This window comes from Aedes aegypti, chromosome 2 (assembly GCF_002204515.2).
Source record: "Aedes aegypti strain LVP_AGWG chromosome 2, AaegL5.0 Primary Assembly, whole genome shotgun sequence".
Taxonomy (NCBI): Eukaryota; Metazoa; Arthropoda; class Insecta; order Diptera; family Culicidae; genus Aedes; species Aedes aegypti.
Window position 1 is genome coordinate 166647148 of NC_035108.1, and position 25125 is coordinate 166672272.

General features: G+C 37.8%; 2 protein-coding genes across 3 annotated transcripts in view; both read right to left on the minus strand.

Moving 5' to 3' along the window:
- The window catches only part of LOC5567317 (ion transport peptide-like), a 104687-nt gene extending 103425 nt beyond the window's left edge, over nt 1-1262 (minus strand). The window contains exon 1 of one of the 2 annotated variants that reach the window (XM_021843068.1): nt 1020-1262. The gene's annotated coding sequence lies outside the window, so the exon portion shown is untranslated. The remainder of the gene's footprint in view (nt 1-1019) is intronic. The other variant, XM_021843065.1, reaches the window with a different exon arrangement.
- LOC5572270 (deoxyribodipyrimidine photo-lyase) overlaps nt 1-25125 on the minus strand; it is a 206869-nt gene that overhangs the window by 75834 nt on the left and 105910 nt on the right. The window lies entirely within an intron of this gene.

Sequence of the window (25125 nt, forward strand, 5' to 3'; positions counted from 1 at the left end):
CAGTATAATCGGTTGTGGCAATTTCAATACAGATGGAAGATATTCGTTGGCATCCTCACGAGGCTCTGAGTCACGTTCGAACCAACAATTATCGATTCATTCGTTTAGTTGTTTCCACCTGGATGATCTTGAATACTACGACAATAAAATTACGTCGGCCAACAATTCTCAAATGCTGGTAGTTTTTCCTAAGAAGTGATTTTGCTCAATAAACACTAATGGGTCGCTGTCACTAGTTTAACATTTTCCTCTACAGGCCTAGTCAAATTTGATAGTTAATTAAGATTATTTATCGATCAAATATTTGTGCGTTTTTTTTTATTCATGTATGTACTGTGTTAAAGCAAGACGTCGACAAAATTGAAACATTTCTTGAATTGTGATTTTGCAGATGTCCAATCTCTCTCACTCTCTAACTTCATGAAGTAAGAAGATTTTCGTAATAAATCTAAATTTGAACGAAAAAACTTGTTTCATTCTGATAATTGAAAGATGGGTTCGTGAGCTTTGATAGCACCCATAAATTTAAGAAAAATACTAAGCATTTACACCAAAAAGAATAGTTAAATTCTGCAACATACACAAAAATAAATATATCGCTGCAATCCATCCAAAATATCTAAAACGCAGTCGAAAACGGTATTTTGCAAATACTCCAATAAACATAACAACACACAAGGTAGCGGATATGGCGTGATTAATGACACCATTCCGTCTAGTGCAACTCAGTACAAGTTCAACGCAAAAAAAAATGCACACTCTCGGAGCACCTTCAGTTATAAAACCCAATCACTGTGTTTAGCCTACGTAGCTCATATAATGCGCAAATAGCTTGTCACACCGCTCGAATTAACTTATTTGTTTATCGAGTACGTTGTTTGAAATGGAAATCCAATATCACGTGATTGGAGTACATGTAGATATGCCGCGATACGATGTAAGACATGCAATTAAATTTGGCCGTCGATGATCGCCCAGCTAGTGGTTACATGCCGAATGACGGGGCATAGCACACTTACCTTGAAAAGGCACAATTGCACAAGATTAATCCTCGAGAATGTAATTTTCGCTTATTCACACAAAATTCGCCACAGCAAATATGCTAGAACTGCTATCAACAGATTATTAGAATTTGATATCACTTTCACCACTCTTGCGAACAAAGCCCACCGAATGGGATGACACGAGGGAATGCCTTTTTCTTGTACGACTCAACCAGGCTTATGTTTTTATCAGTAAGCATCTAGCAGAGTAATACTTGTGGCGGCAAAATTGTTTTCTTATTTATATAGCAAAGCAAAAAGCATCCAACCCCTAATTGGCCCCCGATGAACAGACATAGTCGTTTTCACAATGATCTCTGTCATTGATGCTTTTTCCCTTTGATCTGTTCGGAAAGGAAGAGGATATGCGTCAGTGTGAACGGTAATTTTGGGGTATGCAATGGACGCGGGAAATCAGGGTGGTTACTTCATGGTTGCGCACCGAAAGAATGGAAAAAAATGAAACAAATGATAAACAACAAAACGCATAAAAACCATAAAAGATCTAACTTATTAATTTAAATTTCAAAATGGTATATCACCATATACAACTCAGGAAATGCATCGACGGCTTTAGTTTTCCTCTCAGATAAATTACACACTACAACAAAATCAACTTTTGTTTTGTGTCGGTTTCTAATCATATTTGCATTGCCAGATTTCCACTCTAAATTAGGTTTGACTTTTTTACCATAACTTAGAATAGGACGGTTTCGGCAAAATGGTTTATAATCCCAAAATTTATAACTTAGATGATGATATTGCTCACAAAACTGATTTTAATACAAAATTTGTGTTAGATCCTCTATAGAGGATACACCCTATAGGGCGTACACTGGGGCAAACCTCTATTACTCTAGATATGCTTCCTGGAGGTTGGGTGTCTTCAAAAAAATATTTTGGAATGATTTGCACTACATTTGGCTCCTTCGGATTTGATCTAGATCAGTTTTATCCTTTGATAGGAGCGTCCTTGCAAAAAAAAAACTTTCGCCTGCAAAGTTGTCCGTTGAACCATTTTTGACATTTCTTCCAAAGACACTTAGGGGCTGATCCGTATCCGCCCAGCAAATATATAAAAAAAAGTTCAAATTGCTGCCACTCCGGAGATCCTTGACAGATTACTTTCATTTTAGTTTGAATGGAAGCGTCTGGATGTAGCGGATTTAAATAGTATATGGGAACATGGTCCAATTCGAACCTAGTAACAGTTTTTTGGCTGTATCCAGAATAAGCAGTGGTATTAATAGAGATTCTTTTCAAGTAGCTGATTTATTGATTACTATTTTTTGTTGACTACCGTATTACATAGATTTTTCGAAGACTTTTACTTTACCGCAACAGGAACAAAGGCACCATCCATAAATATTACAACTTCTGTGATTTTCTGACAAGTCGAGAAGACTTTCACGGATTGGAGCTTTTGAAATAGACTTCGTTCGTTGAAAAAGCAAGAGGTCCGCATTGAACCACATCAAAAGGTCCGGATTGGACCAATACACATTTTGAAATATTCAAACTAGTTGAGCATAAACAGAGCATAGACATTTGAAAACCATATGGTCAGATGAAAGCTTAGGCTTGGGGGATTCGATTATGAAATAACACAGAAAGATTGGAGAATTATTGTCAATTCCAGAGGCTTGGAAATAATACTAACCGATAGCACACTAGAGCACTTCAAAACAACAAACTAACATAAAAATCAAACGAATTAACTGGAAGGTGTCAAATGTTTTATGTTAGATCCTAGGCAGACGGTGGGTAGAAAAACGGTACACACGATCTTTACAATAGCGCCAGTGTGGAGAAATGTTTGATGATCCGAATTAGAACAGGGTCCGAATTGGACCACCTTCCCCTAGTATTAAATTTGATTTTTTATTCATTTTGGGTTTCGTTCTACTTCGTCGTAAGCGCTATTATTCGTCGTATCAAACTTAAAATGTTCCACTACGGCGTATATTCAAACTTACCTGCCACATAGATTTATTTTCCAAGTGTAATTTTGTGAAAGCTATTATGTTTCGTACAATTGTTCACCAAAAATGTTCGGTCGAAGGAAATTGTGTTTATATGTTTAGGCAAGATCATTTTGAGGGCCTTGCCCACCTAGAAATAGAAGAATAGTTGACAATATTCCCTATGCTTGAGATTTTCCCATTTTGTAAAAATCCCGGTTCACAACTAAGTCACTGAATCTGTCATCTAGGTTTCCCACGACCATGTCTAAAAGTGTTTTTGCAAATAATGAAGTTCAACACCCAAATCTTAACCGTAAGAAAAAAAAATGACCTATCTTCGGTCGGTCCCATAAATAACCGAAAAAATACCCAAGGCCAAATCTGGTCTCAGTGACTAATTTAGTTCTCCAATTACGTCCGTAGTCAAAACTATAAAAACAATTTTAGTTGGAGTCAGATTTATATTCATAAGTTGGGTAAAAGTTGATTGAAAAGGAAGTTGAGGCTTTTTTACCCGACTTGACATTTCCAGAAATTCATATGATGATTGAAAATCTAGACATCCAGACTATTCCATTCGAATTGAAATAAAGGAAATCCGTCAAGAATTTCTGAAATGGCAGCAATTTGAACTTGTTGAACTCGATAAATACTTGTTTTTAATTATTAATCGTGGTTTACGGCTAACCAGCCGAGTGGAAGTTTAACAACTACCGAAAAGCTAAACATTACATATACTTTGCAATTGGATAAAATGGAAAAATTGATGTGAAGTTTTGCGAAAAATTTACACGTCTTTTCAGTGAGAATCGAACTCACGACTCCCTGTTCTCTAGTTAGGGCGCGGTACCCCTACGCCATGAGAGGACTCATGGACGCAGAAGTTAACCTGAATTCGATTTCAGCTCAATAATCACGTGGTCCTTTTTCGCAAAGTGCACCTCTTTCGGAAGAATTAGATGCCCATCCAAACACAACGCTTTCTATTTATATCCAATGCCTAGCCCGAGAGCGCATTATTTTTTAGGTAATGAAATAGCACGCAACACTATCCAGCAACTGTGCTGGCTGAGGTTTCTATTGTGTGGGCTTCCAATGGGTCGCGACGTTCTCAAACGACCGGTTACGGAACATGAGTCCGTTGCTCGATAAATACTTGTTTTTAATTATGAATCGTGGTTTACGGCTAACCAGCCGAGTGGAAGTTTAGCAACTACCGAAAAGCTAAACATAAGCAAGATAAACCCCTCTACCGAAGAAATCCAGGCGGTTGTTCAATAGAGCAAAGATCACTTTAGATTGGGTTGAATACAAAAAAGCCCTAACAGAATACAACAGAGAACTAAGGCACGCCAAACGTAAGGACTGGAGACGGGTATGTGAAACCATCAACAACGCTCCTGAGGGATTCCACGGAGACATGCAAGTCGATTCTGATCGACCATTTCAAAAATATCTGAAACTTTGCACAGTTTTTCAGTTCCATCTAAATCGTCATTTTCCGATATCAAATCTTCAAGTTGAGTCACGACTAACTTTTCAAAAGGGTGTATGTGAAAATGGTTCAAAAATATTCAAAAAGCTGCACAGCAAAAACGGTTCGTTCGATTGTTAGACAACTAAAGAAACAAAGTTAGACAACTAAATAAAGATTCCAAAAAAAATACACACAGTAAAAAAAAATTTTTTTTGCATTAAAAAACATCATTTTTGTCACAAAAACTCAAATATCTCAAAACCCTATCGGAATACCAACGTAATTTTTTGAGGGAAAACGGTCCATTATATTAGCTATCTACCATAAAAATTTGGTGATGGTAGGCCAATAAACAAAAAAGTTATGACATTTCAAATATTTCACAAATTTGACACTTAGTGAAATATTTTTTTTTTTTTCATTGTTAATTTTTTTTAGGACCGCAGTTTGTTGCTGATTTTTTGTTAAGGGTACAACATGAGGTTAACAAGTTGTTTTCATGATATTTTATTTAATTATTCATAACTATTATAGCATCTATTAGAAAGTTAGACGCGATCCAGTGTTGTGATCTAAAGTCTTGATAGTGTCATATTTTTTATTGTACGTAACTGAAGAAAAATTCTCTCAATAGTGTTGAAACCTTTTGATAAAAAAAACCTATAAGAAATCTAATATTGAAGACAAAAGCTATAAAAAAAGTTTTCTATACAGGTATACGACTAGTTTACCTGCAAAAAGTTTACCTCGTAGAGAACAAGGCGGGTCTATACCCAGGTGATCTAGTATACGTAAAGCAGGTCGGTTTTCTCGGCGCTGGTTTTCTCCACAAAGTTAAAATCTGATTACACCTGGGTATAGACCCGCCTTGGTAGAGAATAGACTTTGTTAATCATATTTGGGAGAAAGCGAGTAACTTCAACAACATCAAAAACATGATAGGTACATACCATGAACATACTCACGAAAAAGCTAAAAATATACTACCACTATGGTTATAAAAGATTTAATTGTAAAATTTTTCTTCAGTCAAGCAAACGACACCAAACTAGTCAGTAAAAACTTAAAAGTGATTTTGTTTATTAAAATCTAACGAGCAACATGAGTAGTCACTTTCTCAACTGTTGCAGGCCGTTTGCAGAAAAAAAGTGTTCGAAAGAGCTACGAAATCTCACCGAAAGCACCATAGATAAACTGAAAGCGGCTGGTTATGCTCCAATGTCTACATTGAATACAAATTTACGCATTTGTACGTCCTGCCGTTTAAACGTTGACAAACGGGCAATCTGTACATCATCGGAGGATCAGGTTGCAGGAAGTTCGAAAACAACAACAACTGAGGAATTACTAGATGCACCGACAACAACAGAGGAGTTACCAGAAGTACCAAGTGCAGATAGTCTTGCCACGGTACCATCAGCGACATCTGTTTCAACAAATCAATCAGAAGATGAGTGCATCCAGAAGGTCAACATCGAACGCTTCAACGAAGGGATAGCTGGAATAAAAGTGACTCCGATTAAATGGACGAAGATGGGTTACGTCAATTATCCCGAGAAAAAATACCGTGAAATCAACGAAGCTGTACGAAGAAACCTCTTCAAATTAGGACCTGAGGATGTGGAAAATACAGACTACGATGAGGTAATTATGAATATGAAGGAAAGGTTCTCGAATCTAGCCACGACAAGGAAAGAAAAATTATTGATTTTGTCGATGCTGCCAAGCTCGTGCTCTATTCAAGACGCCATTGATGAGTTCAAAACCAATAGAAATACAGCAAAAGAGGCAAAACAATTCAAAAATAACTGTCTTGCAACCAAAAATGCTAGGTCGAGTACTTCATTAACAGATGAGACAAAAGAAAAAATAATTCAATATTTTGAAGACGATGAAGTAAGTAGAGCTATGCCTGGCCAAAAAGATTATGTATCTGTAAAAAAAGATGGAAAGCGTCAAGCAATCCAAAAACGATTAATGATGACTACTTTGAAAGAAGCGTATACACGCTTCAAGGAAATTAACGAAAATATTAAGGTAGGTTTTTCCTCATTTGCAAGCCTTCGTCCAAGGCAATGCAAGCTTCTATCCAATTCAGGAACACATAATGTTTGTGTGTGCACAACACACGAAAATATTAACCTAATCTTACATAGTTTGAAAAGAATCAATTTATCAAAGGATATTAAAATGTTAATTGGTAGTCTTTTGTGTGAAAATACAACATCAAATTGCTATCTACGATCTTGTTCGGATTGTCCAGATTCTTCATCATTGGAAAATACTTTATTCGCTGAGTTTGAAGAAAATTATATTGATCAGTTATCATTTGAGCAATGGGTGACCACGGATAGGTGTGACCTAGAAACTATTGTAAAACCTGTAGATGAGTTTGTGTCATTTTTTTGCTTGAAATTAGAAAGTTTAATTCCTCACGACTTTATTAAAACAGAGCAATCCCGCTTTTTAAAAAATACGAAAAATACATTACAAGATGGTGAATTTTTAGTCATTTGTGATTTTTCTGAAAACTATAGCTTTGTATTGCAAGATGAAGTGCAGTCCCATCACTGGAACGTACAACAAGCTACAATTAATCCATTCGTTATTTATTTCAATGGAAGTACGCAAATTGAACATTTTAGTTTTATTGTAATTTCCGAAGATTTAAGACACGACTCAGTATCTGTAAATTTGTTCATTGCCAAAATGATTAACTTTTTACGCGTTGATAAGGATAAAGAAATCAGAAAGATATATTTTTTTGGAGCAGCATCGCAGTACAAAAACCGTAAGAATTTTTCGAGCCTATGTCAATTTAAATCAAAGTACGGAATTGATGCAGAATGGCATTTCTTTGCTACGTCACATGGCAAAGGTCCTTGTGATGCTATTGGAGGAACCATAAAGCGCATGGCCACAAGAGCAAGTTTAGCCAAAGAACGTGAGCATCCAATTAAAACTGCAAAAGAACTATTTGATTGGGCGAATCGAAGAAAAGAAGAAGATTTAACAAAATTATCATTTTGTTTTACTACTACTGAAGAGTACGAATTAACGGCATCAGAGCTCAGCGAGCAATATAATAACGCGAAAACGATCCAAGGAACCCAAAAATTTCACTGTTTCATTCCATTGTCAGAAAATAAAATTAAAGCAAAATTATACTCGAACTGTACTGATAATGATGCAAAAGTGTTCGATATTGTAAAAAATTGAATAACAATAAATAAATAAATAAGTATTAATAAAATGGTTTACGGCTAACCAGCCGAGTGGAAGTTTAACAACTACCGAAAAGCTGAACATTACATATACTTTGCAATTGGATAAAATGGAAAAATTGATGTGAAGTTTTGCGAAAAATTTACACGTCTTTTCAGTGAGAATCGAACTCACGACTCCCTGTTCTCTAGTTAGGGCGCGGTACCCCTACGCCATGAGAGGACTCATGGACGCAGAAGTTAACCTGAATTCGATTTCAGCTCAATAATCACGTGGTCCTTTTTCGCAAAGTGCACCTCTTTCGGAAGAATTAGATGCCCATCCAAACACAACGCTTTCTATTTATATCCAATGCCTAGCCCGGGAGCGCATTATTTTTTAGGTAATGAAATAGCACGCAACACTATCCAGCAACTGTGCTGGCTGAGGTTTCTATTGTGTGGGCTTCCAATGGGTCGCGACGTTCTCAAACGACCGGTTACGGAACATGAGTCCGTTGCTCGATAAATACTTGTTTTTAATTATGAATCGTGGTTTACGGCTAACCAGCCGAGTGGAAGTTTAACAACTACCGAAAAGCTAAACATAAGCAAGATAAACCCCTCTACCGAAGAAATCCAGGCGGTTGTTCAATAGAGCAAAGATCACTTTAGATTGGGTTGAATACAAAAAAGCCCTAACAGAATACAACAGAGAACTAAGGCACGCCAAACGTAAGGACTGGAGACGGGTATGTGAAACCATCAACAACGCTCCTGCAGCTGCAAGGCTGCACAAAGTCCTTTCAAAAGACCATTCAAATGGTCTAGGTTGCCTTAAAAAAGAAGACGGCAGTTATACTGTTGACTCTTCTGAAACACTGGAAGTAATGATGAGAACTCATTTCCCTGAATCGATCCCATATTCGGATGAAGAACAGGTCTCAGATGAGGCAAGACATGTATGGTCGATAAATGCCTATCAGAAAGCTTGTGAAATCTTCACGCCTTCGAGGGTCGAATGGACATTGAGTTCTTTTCAGCCTTTCAAATCTGCCGGGAAAGATGATATTTTCCCAGCCTTACTGCAACAAGGAAAAGAGACGCTTTGTCCGCTCTTAACCGAAATATTCAAAGCAAGTGTTGCGCTTTCATATATTCCAAAAGCGTGGCAAAAGGTTCGAGTTGTCTTCATTCCAAAAGCTGGAAGAAAGGATAAAACAACTCCCAAAGCCTTTAGACCTATAAGCCTTTCCTCTGTTCTTTTAAAGACAATGGAAAAAATAATTGATGACTTCATCAAGTCAACAAGTTTAATAGAAATGTCTCTTTGTAAATACCAATTTGCGTATCAATCAGGTAAATCTACCATTACGGCGCTGCAGCCGCTGGTAAATAAAATCGAGAAATCTCTTGAAGCCAAAGAAATAGCCGTGGTTGCTTTTCTCGATATTGAAGGAGCATTCGATAATGCATCCTATAGCTCTATGAGTTCAGCCATGGAAGCAAGGGGCTTGGATAAAAGTGTTATCGAATGGGTTATGACTATGCTCAAGGGTCGCACAATTTCTGCTGATCTAGGAGGTGCGCAAATATCTATAAGATCTACGAAGGGATGTCCTCAAGGAGGAGTGTTATCGCCCTTACTGTGGTCTCTTGTAGTAGACGAACTTCTTAGAAATTTAATAGATCAAGGTTTTGAGGTAATTGGATATGCCGACGATGTGGCCATCTTAGTTCGTGGAAAGTTTGATAACACGATTTCCGATCGGTTGCAAACTGCGTTAAACATTACTCTCAAATGGTGTAGGAAAGAGGGGTTAAACGTAAACCCTTCAAAAACTACTATCGTGCCTTTTACCAGAAGGAAAAAGGCAAAGCTTACACAGCCTTCTTTGAATGGAGTTCAAATTCAATTTTCGGAAGAAGTTAAACACCTTGGTGTTACTTTGGATAAGAAATTGAACTGGAACAATCATCTGAGCAAGGTCATAAGTAAGGGTACTAATGCCCTATGGGTCTGCAATAAAGCCCTAGGAAAAACTTGGGGACTGCGACCTAATATGGTAAACTGGATTTATTCAGCAATAGTCCGACCAAAAATTAGTTATGCTTCACTGGTATGGTGGCCCAAGACAAATGAGGTAACCGCTCAGAAGAAGCTGGCTAAGTTGCAGAGACTTGCTTGTATATCAATGACAGGGGCAATGAAAAGTACACCATCGGTTGCCTTGGATGCCCTTCTTAATATACTGCCTTTGCATCAATTCATTAAACTGCAAGCTGCAAAAAATGCCTTGTAGTTTATTCGTTATAATAAAATACTAGATGGTGATTTGATTGGTCACATGAAAATCATCAAGGAATTCAATTTGAATTCAGATAACAAAACAATAGAAGATTGGATGCCAACGAAGACCAACTATGATGTTCCCTTTAAAGTGGTTAAACCAAGCCGCTATAGTTGGGATTCTGGTGGGTCAAGTTTACGTGCAGGTTCTATTGTGTTTTATACCGACGGGTCAAAGATGGGCGACAATACCGGAGCTGGAGTTTTCGTCCCTGGTATCAGCAAGGTAATCGCTATGGGGCGCAGTCCCACTGTGTTCCAAGCTGAAATACAAGCCATCATTGACTGTACAAATGTTTGTCTCAAATGAAACTATAGGTTTGCAAAGATCTGTATTTTCTCAGACAGTCAAGCAGCTTTGAATGCTCTAAAGGCATTCACATGTAGATCAAAGTTAGTGTGGGAATGCATTCTTTCTTTGAAGCAATTGGCCAGTAGGAACGAAGTTACATTGTACTGGGTGCCCGGCCATTGTGGAATTGAGGGGAATGAAATCGCCGACAATCTAGCAAGACAGGGTGCAGCTTCGAGCTTTGTCGGCCCTGAACCGTTCTGTGGTATTCCTGAGTGCACTTTCAGGATGAAACTGAAAAATTGGGAAATGTCCATGGTAGAATCCAATTGGAACGCCACGGATACATCCAAGCAAGCGGTAAGATTCATAAAACCCAGTCTAGCTAAAGCCCGGGCTATACTGAATCTTAATAAAGGAAATCTTAGGGTAATAACTGGACTGATGACCGGTCACTGCCCAAGTAGGTATCATCTTAAAAATATAGGAAAAATACAATCCTCTGAGTGTCGTTTTTGTCAAGCTGAAGACGAAACTGCTGAGCATTTACTCTGCAACTGCGGAGCATTGCTTAATCAAAGAACGTTAACATTTGGAAAAGGGTTATTAGAGCCCTTGGAAATTTGGCAAGGTAGTCCTAATAGGGTAATAGACTTTATAAAACGAGTTGTGCCCAGTTGGGACAGTGTGACACATCAACCAATGTCTATCACATCTCAATTGTGAAAGGATATTTGATGAGCACCAAATAAAATATGGGTCATACCACAATATTCCTAAATAATGGAAGCAGTGGTTAAAAGGCTCTACAGATGAGGAAAAAAAAACCCTCTACCGGCAGCTTCATTTTTTACCGCAAAATTCAAATCGTTATAACTTTTTTGTTTTTCAATATTTTTGCACCATTTTTTCACAAGCTCTCAAAAAACTCTTCTAGTTTTAGGATCTGTGTCGATATTGATTATTGGTGATCTGATTTTAAAGATATTCCGATGTTCCTTGGAGGACCGACATTTTCCATATAAAATGCCTTTGGCGGCCATTTTGTTTTTGATCAATTTATCAAAAAAATAAAATGTGGGCTATATAATGCCAATTAATAAGGAGCTTTTCTGAAAAAAACATACAAATCGGTTCAGTATTCTTGGAGATATCGGAAAATAACGATATGATGTTTTTGGAAGTTTTTAAGATCTTTATTTGGCCAGCGTGGTTCCAGAAACCTAAATGGTCATTACTTAAAGACGGCTGCACCAAATTGCTTCATTTTTTTCACAACATACTCTCATTAATGTATTGTTTTGAAGAGTGAATATCCGAATACGATTGAAATTCTGTAGCCTGAGAAATTAACAGGAGGTTGTAGTTACGGGTCGGTCCCCCAAGGAATTTTGGAATATCTTCAAAACCAGATGACCAATGATCAATATCGACACAGATCCTAAAACTAGAAGAGTTTTTTGAGAGCTTGTGAAAAAATGGTGCAAAAATATTGAAAAACAAAAAAGTTATAACGATTTCAATTTGAATTTTGCGGTAAAAAATGAAGCTGCCGGTAAAGGGGTTAAATTAATTTTGTTAAAAATACAGGCCAAATCCGCATATTTTTCCAAAATATGGGTGTCTCAAGGTGATGATAAGTATACATCTAAGTTTTTTTTTAAATCGATTAACCCAAAAATATTTCAATATCCACGTTAATTTATGTATAATGCATAAAACATTATACTTTTTATAATCACATGGAACTGATATATGTTTTAGCAAAATTGTGTACGAAAATCGTGGTGGTTGCTTTTACCCCTTCGCTAAAAATAATCGTGATAAGAAATCACTTTTTCAAGCTCCAAGAAATTAATAAATTTTTACTAATACTACACCTGTAATATTTTTGATCATGCCCAAGGCTTCAAAAAACGACATGCTGCATCGGAAAAGAATTAATTAATTCTTGATTTTGACATATGAATTAAATTGCTTAGGCGGGCGGTCTTACCTAATTTGATGACATATTGCAGCGAAACATTTCAATCCAATCGTCATACAAAAGCCGAGTGTTTGCAATATGAGTCTGTTTGGAGTTTGAGACAAAACGGTACTCATTTATTTTTTCTCGTACAATACGATTTTGAACACAACACTATTCTCTTAATAAAAAGTGAACGGTGTAGATACACCTATGAAACATATTATCTTGATTTATACAGTTTAGTTTAGTAATTGATCTAATCTTGATTTAGTAATGATTTCTTGAATGCAATAACATGGTAACGAAGCATTTCCGGTATTTGGTGTCTTCGGCAATGTTTCTTCTATCAACGGGGATCATCTACTGACGTAAACGGATAGTCCGAGAATTGTCCGCAATTGTGGCACCACAATCCATATTTTTACTGTAACGTGCTAGAAACTTGGCATGTTCGGCATAGTTGTTCATTTTGATAAAATAAAAAACACTATCGAAGACGTCAAAATTCCACAGCTTACTGTTTTCGAGTTATTGGCAAAATAAGACCAAATCAGTGAAAAAAGTTTTTTGCAATTTCTCATCGTAATAGGCTGTTTTTCATCACGCCGACCCGTCATGGAATGGCCTTCTTTCCCGCATTGTCGTATGAGTCTATTACCTAACTGATAAGCGTTTGGTAATGACTCATTACGCAACGCATTTGAGTTGCGTAATGGTTCATTACACAACGCTTTTCAGTAACGTAATGCAGCACATGTGATTTATATAAATATCGTTCTTATGTAGATAAACGGAGAGGTCTATTAAGTTTTGTTCAGGATTTGTGTAATTATCATGACTAGTACTGGGAGATGTGGAATATTTTCCGCTCCTACCTCTTCTGCTCAGGTGGAAATTCCATCACTTTTCCCTCCGATATTTACACTGGACTCAGAACAGACGATCTTGCAGCCGAGGTACATGGAGGGTGTCTCTTCAGAACAGAAATGTCTACCCCAGAATCTGGCAGTAGAGACGCAGACGATCAACGAGAGCAGTGTTCTGTGTAATCTGCTGGTGACGGTGATAGCTTCAGAAATTTCATATCAGAGTTCTCCGGTAGGAGACCAGACAGGGCCACTTCCGCTGCCGACTCGGAATCGCTCATTGTTTGGAATAATGCGATCTGAACGATGGTTTGAAAAATTGTGACAATTGCTCAGAACAACCTACTATGATCAGATTTTTTTGAACATGGCTACGGACGGCCATCTGCAGATTAACGAAAAATAATTGAAACATTATTCCTCAAGTAACCTTTCATGAAATTGCAAAAAATGTTGTACGCAACTCGGTGCAGAACTCGATTTTTACAGCACTCGTCGTAATTATCCAACTCGGCAAGCCTCGTTGGATAAACGTACGACTCGTGCTGTAAAAATCTTCATTCTGCACCTTGTTGCGTAAACTACTATTTTTGCAATTCCGTTGCACATCGACTAACTTTTCATCAACAAGATGAACAACATAACGGCCTGCTTTTCCTACCGAAAGAAACAGTGCTGAAAGGTGCTACTTTTCATCATTTTTTACAAACTCCCGACAGGAAATCGTGCGCTACATGAAATTTTAGTAAAGATATCGACAGGAAAATGCTTTATAATTTGATTTTAAGTATCAAAAAAGGCTTATTTGTACAGTTTTCTAAAAGTTTTTGTTCCATGACTCGTCCAAGCATGCGCTGTTCCATGCAGCGTCCATTTATAACCGGTACGGTTCGAAAAGTTTAAAGTTATCTCCCATATAATTTTTGTAATCATGTCGATTAAAACGGGAGGACAGTCAAATTTTAATATGTTTTAGGGATAACGCACGAATTATCTCACACTCCTAGGGGTGGAGAGGAGGGAAAGTGTGACAAGCCTTACACACTCCCAAAAAATCATGTGATTTTACGTCTTTCGGATGCACATAAAAGAAGCGAACCGAATGGCGCGAATTTGAGTGCAATTTTAAATACTTTAGTGCCTGATTCGGGAAATATCGATAACAGTTTCATCGTTTTCATGTCCTTTATTATGAAAACAACATTTTTGGTTCAATACAGCTTAAAGGGCACGTTTTTGTTTCGTTCCATCCCTCACATCATGAATCATTTAAGACTGAGGGGTCGAAAATGTTAAAATTTAGCGTGACATAATACGTGTATAATCCCTTGGTGAGAATGGTAAAAATAGTAAGATGACCCAAAGACGTTGACGGCTTATAAGAAAATATGAATGAAGGAACATAATAAAATACATATACCACCGGTAGATCTCCGTTTATTTATGTAGAACCGTAAGCACAAACTCTTAAAAAAAAAATTGAAGGACCTTAACTTAAGCACACATTTTAGCATGGATAAAAACCATATAAAACAATATAATATGCTTAAGATACTTAAAAAGCATAATTTCTTGAAAAAAAAAATAATAAAAATGATTTCTTACAAGTTAGAGTTAATAAGGCAAAACCTCGTTTTACGAACTAAATTGTTCGGTGTGTATCAATTGCAACAAAACCAATTCTGTTGTGTAAAATTTATAATTCAATGGGAATTATATTAAAAAAGTATATATAGTTCACACCGAGTTTAGAATGCCTAATCTGGTAAATATTACTTTATCATACATCAGTATGAAGAGAGAGGATCAGTGCAAAAACAAAAACTGATATAAAATGTAAAAACTATAATTAAAAAGCTGTACGAATTGGAGGAAGCAAATCAAAAATTGCAAATAATAGCGCTTTATAAGTTCAAAACCTTCGAAAACGCTTCATCGAATCATCTCACTCTAAGATACTTTTTCGAACATTTGAACCACCCCACATTAATCTTCCGTCACCGTAAAGCATGCTTGAGTCGCGTCGGCTCCTCAAGAAAAACGAAGAGGAAAGATCATTGAAGTCTTTTGCTCCTTTCACGAAAAAAGCTATACTTCTGTAAGTCGTGTGTGCTCACTCGATGGGTGGTAAATTGCACTCTGTTCGTTATTAGTGGCATGCCTCAACAATTTCCCGCTATATTTACCCATATCGAGGATTACCGACTCGGTGGATCCAGATGAACATTCACTCCTACATGATAGTGGATTTTAGAATGCTCAGAAATATTGTGAAGCGTGTAGCAGGAAGACGGAAGGTAATAGCTTCTAAGAAAATGGAAGGCTTTGCTTTTCTCAGCTTGTTTGTTCAACGAAACATCATAAGTTTATAAACCTATACTAATGAAAAGCGTCCTAACGATAGTTCCTACTAAACCACTCTGCAACACGAGTGATGTCCTGCTGAGTTGAAGCAGTCACCGTAGTCTATATCGCGATGACCTTGTTTTAGTAGGTATCAGTCAGTTCGAATGGATACATCTCCAACAGAAGCGTAACGTTTCTGCCCCATGGCCACAAAACAGTAATTTAAATTTTATTTCTCTTCACAGGGGTCTACCCTGTTTGTCGAAGGAAACCTAGTCTGATGGGTTGTACATATCTCTTCGCATTGATACCAAGTAGGAGACACCAATGATTATGATGAAGACCATTTCACACGTACGAATTACAAGGAAACTGTGATGATAAAAATAGGCATTAGAATAATGCGCAAACAACAAAGTCGTGGCTCGGCAATATCAAATTGAGCGGTGGTTCTCAAGAAAACGGAATTGCCGTTCACTTTGGCGAACGATTTTGATTTAATAAAGATTCTTTTTCTTGGCATTAACGTCCTTACTGGGACAGAGCCTGCTTCTCAGCTTAGTGTTCGTAAGAGCACTTCCACAGTTATTAACTGAGAGCTTTCTTTGCCAAAGTTACCATTTTTGCATTCGTATGTCGTGTGGCAGGTATGATTATACTCTATGCCAAGGGAAGTCAAGGTAATTTCCATTACGAAAAGATCCTGGACCGACCGGTAATTGAACCCAGACACCTTCAGCATGGCTTTGCTTTGTAGGCGCGGGCTCTAACCACTCGGCTAAGGAAGGCCCCCTAATAAAGATTGGTAGCTTAAATAACTGACACATTTTTCCCCAACCAAAATATTTCCTTGTCTTATGTAGTCTAGTAGAACAGCGGTATAAGAATTAACCCCTCATTATTATTCGAAAACTATATTTTCTATGCATATTATTGAAAGAATCGTTGAAAGAACAGTTTTAAATGATGCCTCAAGAAAAGCCTATATTTTTAACCGGTTTCATTACCTACGGAGCGGATTTCATAAGCGTGATTTTTTTAAGGTTAGACCCAAAACAATTAAATGCAGCAGTTGTATCCATTCATGATACACCCCAACCTCTTTTTACGACCGTTATCGGGGGGTCGTAAAAAGAATCAGTCGTAAAAATAATCAGGGTAAGAATTATGTTCTTGAAAAATGCAAGATGCGGAAATACTGAATCGAGATATTCAGCAAAGTTGAAGCATGGATTGAAAACTTTCCAAAATGGCCGTTGAAGTTTTCATATTTTGGTAATAGATGGCAACACTGCTCGATTGTTATCAAAAGAGCCAATTTTTTGGGGGGTGTGATATGCAAATACCAAAAAAATAAAGATAACGATACCGAAGGAAGTGTTTCATGCCATACAGTCAGCCGAATCACAAATGTTCATGTGGCTGGCAACACTGTTTAAGTAGAATAAAGAAAAGATCAAAACCATAATACTTGAGCGGAATAGAAAAATAGAATGCTTAGCAACATAGCAATACTCTTCAACTAGCGTTGGGCGATTTTGAATCGATGTTTTCATTCCGATTAATCGATTTTTAAATCGATATTTGGAGTACCCAAAATCGGTTGAATCGATTCTCTTCATTCGATTTTTCGATTCGATGTTGAAATCGATAAATATTTCTTAATGAGTCACTGAACAAGAAAAAAAATTTTTAACTAGCTTTGAAGTAGTAAATTTTTTCAATTGATTTTCAAAACTGATTTGATTGAAAGATGGTAAAATCGAATGCAAATGAGTTTGGTCTCATTTTAAACTTCATAATTTTCAATTTTCATCCGATTCGAATCGATTCAAAAACATCGATGTAAAGGATTCGATTAAATCGGTGAATCGATTCGGCAGTTCAAATGTGAATCGATTCACTAACATCGATGTTCTGGACAAATGTGCCCAACGCTATCTTCAACTGTAATCCAGTTTTTCATAAGTAAAATTGCGCCACCATGCAGTACAAGTGTGTGTGCAACTTTTGTTTTGCGGATATCTCAGGATCCTGACCACTTAGAAAGATGGCGTCTTCGGCCATGTTGTTCAGTAGCTCAAGGACTATCATTATTCTCTTTCGAAATTCGAGATTTTGCCACAAGGCAGCGCTAGTGAGGATAGAAGATTTGTTTGCGGATAGCTCAGGATCCTAACCATTTAGAAAGATGGCGTCTTCGGCCATGTTGTTCAGTAGCTCAAGCGTCATCAAGCGTAAAAGCCAAGAGATTCGATATTTCGCCACCAGGGGCGCTAGTGAGCATAGAATTTTTGTTTTCCGGATAGCTCAGGATCCTGACCACTTAGAGAGATGGCGTTTTCGGCAAAGTTGTTCAGTAGCTCAAGGACTATCATAATTCTGGCCAAGAGATTCGAGATTTTGCCACCTGGCGGCGCTAGTGAGCATAGAATTTTTGTTATATTCCAGTTCCTTGGTCTTTCCGTCTTCGCTGAGGGGTAGAGTCTGAATCCTGTGGATCATGTGGTGAAACGCTGCCATCTTATGCTAGAACGAATGATTTGATGTGTAGGAGATGACTCGCTGGGTGTTTGTAGGCTTTCTATAGATTTTGAAGTTGTAAGATGAACTTTCTTCCCTGATGACAAGTAGATCCAAAAACGGTAGTTTTCTATCCCTCTCCTTCTCGTGGGTGAACTTGATATCCTTGTGTACGCTGTTGATTGTATCCAAAATTTTAGCCAGATCGTTTCGCTTGATAACGTTGAAAATGTCGTCGACGTATCTCCACCATTTATCCGGTAACATTCCTTTTTATTTTATTTTTCTTCGAAATTCGCCATGAATAGTTCGCACAAAAACGGGGAGAGAGGGTTTTCCATGGGGGCTCCTTTCGTCTGTTTGTAGAAATTTACTCGAAATTTAGAGTAGTTCTCGTCCATGTACAAACTTGCCAACCTCATGTATGTCATGCCCTTTCCTTTCCATGCTGCATCCGTCCTTTGGGGTGATAACCAGTCCTCGAGAAGATTTAAGGAATCCTTTACTGGAACGCTGGGGAAAAGAGCCGCTACGTCGCAAGAAACCATCATCTCGTCATCCTCGATGTGCCCTGACTCTAATAATTTCTGGGAGAACTCCTGAGTGTTTTTAGTTGACCTAGTAGGGAATGGTTTCGGCATACTCTGGAATTTCTTGACTGATCATTTCGCCAGTTTGTGGGTGGGGGATCCGTCTGCCGAAACTATTTCTCGCATTTCCTTTTCCGGCTTGTGAATCTTATGTAGTCCTTTAATCCGTGGAAGAATGGGGTTTGACTCTTTTAAACGAGCCTCGCCAATAATCGCCTTGCAGTCCTTCAGGGTTTTGTCCGTAAGTTTGATGAATCCGGGTAGTGGATCCACTCTCAAATGTCGGTAGGGGCCTTCGTTGATCTTTTTCGCCATTTGTTCGTGGTAATCCATCTTGTCCATTGATGTAGAGCACTGGTTTATCCTTAAGTTCTTCCACGATCCTTGTCTGCCCTGCCGCGTTGTCCTGTTGTAATGGCCTTTGCTACGATGTTCCTTGTTGTGTTCTGGTCCCTAATTGGCACGGTTTGGGTAATCGCTGTTTCCATGTCTACGATGATTTTCTCCACGTCAGGCTTCGTAGTCACCGCATATCCTAACCCCTTGTTGAGGTGTGTCAATTGCTCTATACTGAGAACTGCTGCGTCGAACGGTTAACTACGAAATCTTCAATGGGTTCTACAATCGGAGCAGGAACGCACTGAATAGGATGGTGTTTACAAAATCAGTTGTTCTCACTGCAACAAGGTCTACGTTGGTCAAACAAAGCGGTCTCTCGACGTTAGATTCAAGGAATACTTAGCAGAAATAGGAAAAGCTCAGAAGACGTCTCCCCTATGCTTAAACGTAGTTCATTATAGTAAATAGCGCCCCCTCAAAGTTTGAAATGATTCGGAATATTGAAGTTTATATGGAAATTACTATGACAAAAGCTAACTCCTTGTTGTCAGCCCTCTATCTCTTCGTCAAGATATGCTGTGGAAAAGCTCACAAACTCTCACAAACTCTTTTTTTCCAGCAACAACTTTGTCGAAGACCACATTTTGATTGGACGTTAGGATAAATTGCTGTTCAAATTTATACAGTGGGTGTGCATGTAGAATGATTGTTCGGCAGGCAACAGTTGTGCTCCTGGCGAGAAGAATAGATCAAAGTTATCCAAGCTACTATGTTTTACTGCAAAAATCAGTGTTGCTCTTAAAGTAATTGAATGATCATCTCAGCATGATTCAGACTTTGGAATTAATCCAATCACAATGTGGTTCTTGGCAAAGTTGTTGCTTGGAAGAATTTCCTTGAGAGGAGTTTGTTTACTTTTTCATAAAATACTATGTCAAGGAGTTAACGAGCTTGATAATTTCCATATGAACTTGAAATGGCGTATGCACAGTCAAATTTTTACCAAATCATTTCAAATTTTAGGATAGGGGAGCAAAAACTTTAAAATTTGCATCAGCCTAATGCATATGTCTTACTGAAATTCATGAATAGGTAAATTTGACGTTAGGAAATAGCCACTGATATCACTATTGATTAGTTATTATTGTCCAACAATGTTCATTAAAGAAACATGATTTTGACCAAAGTCGTGGAGTAGAAAAGTATCAAAAATTAATTATTGGAAAAGCGTATAGCTTTTATGTTGGAATAACTAATGTTGAATCTTAATGAGTAAGCAAGATAATTAATCGCTTTTGAAGCCTTGAACGAGTTTCCTACAAACTATTTCGATTTTTTTGGTTGTTATTTCTAACCGTCGGAGGAGTTTTGATGAGATTTTCTTCAAAAGGCGGGTTCAAGATTCTTTCTATAGTCACAGATTATTGTAGAAAGTTCGCTAGTAATGTGATGATCAACCCTGTCAGATATTGGTCCTAGTTATCGCCAAAATATCTATATGAATAAAAATGGAGTGGTGTTTGTATGTCACGAAATGGCTCACGAACGGGCCAACGGATATGAATGATTCTTTCTTCGTTTTCTTCGTCAAGGGTTCCGACGTGTTTACGTGTATAAAATTCCCAGAATATTCACCGGGAAAGTTAAAAAAAAACGAGAGTGCACGAAACTGTCATTTTGTACGGGACGATCCTTAGCGCTTTTCAACAGCCTACTTGATGGCAAGACGAAGTTTGCCGGGACCACTAGTTTCAAATATTTTCAGCCTAAGTTTTGCTAGAAACTTTTCCAAAACTTCCGCCAGAAACTTGTCAACATTTTCCACATTTTTTTTAAATATTAACGAAAAGTTCACCTGAATTCTTCTAGAAAGTTACACACCTAACTTTCTTGACACTTCGCTTTCCACTATATTTGCCTTTATAGTAGCTAACAGCAAGGTGTTTGAAAACTTGACCTAAATCTCAATTTCATTATTATCACGAAAATAGTGACTTTAGAAATATTTTTTTCTGAAAAAAAAGTGACTTAAGTAGTGTTTTAAGCCACTAAAAAGTAACTCGCTACCATCTCTACAACTAGATCAAAGCCTGCTTCTCGGCTTATGGTTTTTATGAGCACTTCCACAGTTTAGCGCGATCCAATTAAATAATAAGTAAATAATTAATAAGGACCCTCAAAGCCTCCAAAGTTTTTGTTCAAGATACCTTCAAGAATTCAATTTAGAATTTTGCAAAAATAACCCTACAAATGAGCCTGAAGACACCATTTGCTCAGGAATTCATCCCAAGATTTTACAGAAATTTCTCAAGGAAGTCACAAGTCCTCCAGGAATTCATCCGCTGATTTTCCAATGATTTCCATTTACGACTTCTTCACGAACTCAACTAATAAAATCCCTGAGGATTTCCTCAAAAATTAGTGTACAGAAATATTGATGAATCACTCAAGAGATTCCTACTGTGATTGTTCCAAAATTTATTCCAGAATTAATATTAAAAATAGCCCACGGAAGTCCTCAAAAATGTATCAAGGCAATTTTCATTCTAAATTTTCAGATTTTGTTTGAGGAGTTAGCATAAGCATAAGCATAAGGCAGCATCCATTTATTACGTAACGATAAAATTTGAAATTTTTGAAAACGGGAAACGGAAAATCCCGAAATTTATCAAATCCCGGAATATTTTGTCCCGGGATATCCCAGGATGGACACCCTAGATGGTAGGGCTCGTGTTGTGTTTAAGCGGCTTGACGAAGTTTCTGTTAGTTGGGGGTTGGGAATCAAACTTATGACCATCCGCTTATAAAGCGAATGTACAGCCAAAGCCGCCGCGTTGACCCCAAATTTTCAAGCAGATCTCACCAACAGCAAAGTTTTGTTTAGATTGCGTATTGTGTGTGCCTTATAAAAAGTTAAAGAATATTCAAGCGAAATATAATTCCAAAATAGATTTTTATGTGATTCTTAGTTCCTTATTCGAGTAATGCTTATATTTAATGATGAATTGTCAGTAACCCATTTGGGAATAGCTGTTCATCGAAATAAACTACGCACCGATCTTGTCAAGACCGAAAGTTTTTTCCGGTTGATTGTAATGATTTTGTAGGAAATTACTAGCTAGTTGGCGACCATTTCATGTGCTGACGTCATGTGAATATCCCGCCATAATCATGGAAATTATATTCAAACAACTGGAACACACATGGGATGAACAGAAATACGAATTTGCTCAATCATGGTTGTATAATTTATGATGTCTCTGAGTCTGATTCAAACCACTATTGATAAGGAGTCTGCTGGTTTCATCTGTACCAAAAAATTGATTAAAGTCCTTTCACCGACATCACGCTCTTCGACTGGTGCCAATCAGTCTGGATTCGACGAAATTTTATCTACCGACATTTCCTGACCATAAATAGTTTTCAATGAGTCACATATCTACAAAAAAAGTCTTCAATGGTAGGTTTCGTTGACTTTGATTGGAGCCAAGCTGGCTGGATTGGTCGACGGTTTTTTGATAACCGTTTGTCAATCACTTAATGCGCAATGTTGATTGATTGGTTTCAGCAACCTGAGAGGGGAAATGTGCACCTTAGTGGCCAGCGAATTTATATGCCATTAGTAACCGATTAGCATAAAAATGTGTTGTTTTCCTGTTGTTTTTACCGCTCGGACCAGAAACCTATCGAATGTTAGGGCGGTGCCAGTATGTCTACCACTTGTTGATCGGAAACCCGATTTGGATGGCTGTTGACCGCTTGTTGGGGCCAGCGCTAATGAAAAAAAAAAACGTAAAAGCTATTCACCTAGTAGAATATATCAGATTGATCATTTCTTTAAAAAATAATGAAATAGAATATAGAATCAAATCAATTACAATTATGCTGCTCTACGCATGTTCTAAAGGATTTTCTATAAGCATCGCATAATATTGTGCAGAGGGCACATCAGATGATCCTTAAGGATTAGCACCCGTGCTAAGGTTTCATCTCTCATTATCTCTCATCTCTCTTCTTTATTAGGTCTTCTTCTTCTTGGTATTACGCTCTCACTGGGACAGAGCCTGCTTCGCAGCACAGTTATTAACTTAGAGCTTTCTTTGTTTAAGTTGCCATTTTTCGCACTAGTATATTGTGTGGGGGTCTGTGGTGGGGGGCTTCCTTAGTCGAGTGGTTAGAGTCCGCGGCTACAAAGCAAAGCCATGCTGAAGGTGTCTGGGTTCGATTCCCGGTCGGTCCAGGATCTTTTCGTAATGGAAATTTCCTTGACTTCCCTGGGCATAGGGTATCATCGTACCTGCCAGCCACACGATATACGAACGCGAAAATGGCAACTTTGGCAAAGAAAGCTCTCAGTTAATAACTATGGAAGTGCTCATAAGAACACTAAGCTGAGAAGCATGCTCTGTCCCAGTGAAGACGTGAAAGCCAGGAAGAAGAAGATATTGTGTGGCTGGTACGACAACACTCTATGCCCAGAAAATTTCCGTTACGAAAAGGTCGTGGATCGACCACAATCAATTGAAAAATTTCTCTCAGTCGACTTTTAAACGTCAATCTTTATCAAAAGCAGAAATTATTTTACCAAATTTGAACAGATACAAGACTGCAGTTGGAATCGCAAAAACGCAGCTGGGAAAACCCAGCATTGATAATGCTGGAGGTTAGGTCAGCTATGCAAACATAGGCACTGCCATTGGGTTGGGTATGTTTGCGATTTTTTTTTCTCTTCATGGAAGAATCGATGAATGATGAGAAAAGTGTCGATTCATGTCAAGCCTAAACATGTCATCGGAAAATCCAACGATTTTCACATTTTATTTAATTCATTTTAAACTTTTCTTGGAACTAAGAAAGATAAACGAAGTCCACCACGTGATTAGCAGACGAGCTGCTTGAGAAAGTCATTAGGGTCAAACCGGCAGCAACCTGTTCAATATTCGGCTACCCTGGGGCTATTGACGAAAATCATTAGCATCGCATCCATTGCGAAAATAGATGTAGGAAGCATCCTGTATGTTTCTGCAAAACTGCTTGCCGAATCATCACACGCCTAAATGCTCACGAGCTGCGACAATGATTAGTCACTCCACAAAAGAAGAGCGAAACGATAATCTCGATTTTTAATTGATTTTTGGTGATTCCAAACCCGAACCCATTAATCAAAGCCGGTTTCGAGTTTGGAGAGTAGTATGCTAGAGCGAACAAACTTTCAAATTTACATATTATTAGCGGTTCGCATAAAGAGTTCTTGATTTTAGTTAATGGGTCCAGTTCGAACTCGGAAGATAAATTAATGAATGAAATGAAACGTCACATTTTGCTACAGAACGAGTTCACATCACGAATATGGTCGAGATCATTCGGTAATCAATCTAAAATAAATATTCATAGGTTTCTGAAATCTATGATATGTGATTTGTATTGAAGGCTGCAGTCAAATCTTAACCGTTAGAAGCAGAAGCTTTCGCACAATACGATGACGAGGCACAATTTGAAGGCACTTGTTGGTTTTAGGATGGCACTCATGTCGGTGTACGATCCAATACAGTCATATATGTTCTAGAACGTTAATACATTTTCTTTACACCATAATCCTGCTGTTGGTATTCCCTATTTCGTAAATGAGGATCTACATCGTCACGTCTCTGCGATATCGAAAGCCATTGGTATTGAAGAGTGGAAAGTAACACACATCCAATGTCAGCGTTCGCGTTCCGGTCGTTTGGCTGATGGTACCCGCTGTTTCACACTGCTGCAATTTTCTTCAGTCTGTTTGAGAGATGAGTTCTACCAAAGTTCTCACCAAACGAGATCTCAATCTTCATCACATCGGAATAGACTCCAGACATCGGATATACATCAATGAAAATTTAACCATGAATGCCATATCGATCAAACGAGCAGCCTTGAAGATGCGCCAAGAGAAAAAACTTGCGACAGTATCGACAAAAAATGGAATCGTGCACGTGAAAAGAACTACTGATGGTCCATCAACATCTATTATGTCTATCGAACAGTTGTTCCAGTTGTAGCCGCTAGTTGGTTTCATCACACTTTTTTTTCGGTGTTGTAATTGTATGAAATTGTCAGAAATGAAGATTGTATTGAAAAGTTGTTTTGTGAGTTGTGACCTATATATGCAGCCTTTGATCATTGTTTT